The sequence below is a fragment of the Triticum aestivum genome, chromosome 2B, assembly GCF_018294505.1.
Source record: "Triticum aestivum cultivar Chinese Spring chromosome 2B, IWGSC CS RefSeq v2.1, whole genome shotgun sequence".
Taxonomy (NCBI): Eukaryota; Viridiplantae; Streptophyta; class Magnoliopsida; order Poales; family Poaceae; genus Triticum; species Triticum aestivum.
The window spans coordinates 798,244,689-798,247,554 of NC_057798.1; positions in this window are offsets into that span (position 1 = coordinate 798,244,689).

The window sequence follows — 2,866 nt, forward strand, 5'->3', positions numbered from 1 at the left end:
CGGCGTTGACCTCTGGCATGCTCGCTTGGGCCACCCCAACCCCACCGTGTTACGTCAAATTCTTAGGAGTTTCTATTTCTCATGTAACAAGCTCGACGAGCACTCTTGTGAGGCCTGTCGCTTAGGCAAGCACGTTCGTCTTCCCTTTAGTGCGTCTACTTCAGTATCCACTTTTTCATTTCAATTGCTTCATAGTGATGTTTGGACGTCTCCCGTTGCGAGTAACACAGGCTATCTATACTACTTGGTGATCTTAGATGATTATTCTCATTATGTGTGGACTTTCCCTCTTCGTCGTAAATCCGATGCTGTAGCCACACTCACCGCCTTTTATTCCTATGTCACCACCCAGTTCGGTCGCCCCATACTCGCACTCCAAACTGATAACGGAAAAGAGTTTGACAACGTCGCTCTTCGCACACTTCTCGCCTTTCACGGCACCATCTTCCGTCTGACTTGCCCTTACACTTCACAGCAGAACGGCCGCGCCGAGCGCATTCTCCGCACTCTTAATGACTGCGTTCGCACATTACTCTTTCACTCTAACGTGCCCGCTCGGTTTTGGCCCGATGCCCTCGCTACCGCCACTCTTTTAGTTAACATTCGTCCGTGTCGCCCTCGGTGGAACTATGCCCCTCACCACCTTCTCTTCGGCACAGCACCGTCCTATGATGGTCTCCGCATCTTCGGGTGTCTCTGTTATCCTAGCACCGCGTCCACCACGCCACACAAGCTCGCACCACGATCTGTCCCATGCATCTTCCTTGGCTACCCTCCCAACACCAAAGGTTACTGGTGCTATGATCATGTCACTCATCGTGTGTATACCTCGAGGCACGTGTACTTCATCGAGACGGTGTTCCCTTTTTTCCAGGTTCCTCCGGCCTCGGCCCCTTTGGCGCCAGGCCCCATGCCCCCTTCATGGAGCGATGCGCGGCGGCACCCCCCGGCGGCCCTCCCGGCACGGCGCCCTCTGCCGCCACCACCCGGCTTCATGACTTCCTCCCCCGAGGTTGAGTCCGAGCGGGCCCCCGGGTCCTCGTCTCCCTCATACGAGGTTGAGCCCGGCACCCCGCCCGCCACCCCGCCCGCCACCCCTGCGACGGGCTCGACGTCAACCTCGCCCGTCACCTCTTCCGCCGCCGGATCGACCGACGCTGTTGCCGCCGCGGCCCCTACCGCTGCCACCGCTGCAGCTTCCGCCGCCGCGGCACCCGCCGGCCCTGCTGCCCCATCACTTGGTGTGACTACCCGTGCCCGAGCAGGAGTGCTTCGGCCCAGCACGCGCTACTCCGCCAACGAGTATGTGTGGGCCGCCTCGACGTCGATGCCGTCACCCGTCCCCACCTCCGCTCGCGCTGCCCTTCGGGATCCCCACTGGCTAGCTGCGACGCAGGAGGAGTTCGATGCCCTACAGCGCAACCGCATGTGGAAGCTTGTCCCACGACCCCCTCGTGCCAACATCATCTCTGGCAAGTGGGTGTTTCGCCACAAGACTCGCCCGGACGGTTCTCTCAAGCACTACAAGGCTCGGTGGGTCGTTCGTGGTTTTCGGCAGCGCGCGGGCGTGGACTTCACCGACACCTCCGCCCCGGTTGTGAAACCGGGAATGATTCACGCCGTGCTCCAGCTGGCGGTCGCGCGCCTGGCCTGTGCACCACTTGGATGTCTCCAACGCCTTCTTGCACGACCATCTCGCCGAGCAGGTATTCTGTGAGCAGCCCACTGGCTTCGTCGACGCTGAGCACCCAGACTTTGTGTGCTTGCTCTCCCGTTCTCTTTATGGGTTAAAGCAGGTGCCTCGGGCTTGGTACCAGCGTATCGCAGCCTTCCTGCAGTCTCTGGGATTACGGTCCACTAGCTCCGATGCCTCACTCTTCGTGTATCATCAGGGAGCTGACACTGCATATCTGCTGCTCTACGTCGATGACATCATTCTCACGGCGTCCACCCCCGATCTCCTTCGGCGGCTGACTGCTCGTCTTCGTGATGAGTTCGCCCTCAAGGACTTGGGGCGCCTGGACTACTTTCTCGGCATCGAGGTGGTCCGCCGGACTGCCGGCTTCTTTCTGCATCAGCAGAAGTACGCCCACGAGCTCCTGGAGCGTGCCGGTATGCTTAACTGCAAACCGGCGCCCACCCCCGTTGACACAAAGGCGAAGGTCTCTGCTCTGGAGGGGTCTCTCGCGTCCGATGGAGCGTTTTATCGCTCCATTGTTGGTGCTTTACAGTACCTGACGCTGACTCGACCCGACCTACAGGACGTTGTTCAGCAGGTGTGCCTCCACATGCACGCTCCGCGTGACTCCCACTGGACCTTGGTGAAGCGTATTCTTCGGTATATACGCGGCACCATGTCTTTGGGGCTCACCCTGACGGCCTCCGCCTCCACCGACCTCGTGGCCTACTCGGATGCCGACTGGGCTGGCTGCCCGACACTCGACGATCCACGTCAGGCTACTGCGTCTACCTTGGGCCCTCGTTGATCTCTTGGTCATCGAAGCGGCAGCCCACGGTCTCCCGCTCCAGCACCGAGGCAGAGTATCGCGCCGTGGCTAATGCCGTGGTCGAGTGCTCTTGGCTCCGTCAGCTGCTCCAGGAGTTGCTTTGTGATGTTCATAAGGTCACTCTTGTCTACTGCGATAACGTCAGCGCGGTCTACCTTTCCGCCAACCCGGTGCATCATCGACGTACAAAGCATATTGAGATTGATATTCACTTTGTGCGCGAGCAGGTTGCCCTTGGTCGTGTTCGGGTTCTTCATGTGCCGACGTCGCAACAGTTTGCTGATGTGATGACTAAGGGATTGCCCACCTCCGTCTTCGAGGAGTTTCAGTCCAGTCTCTGTGTCTCTGGCGACGCTTCG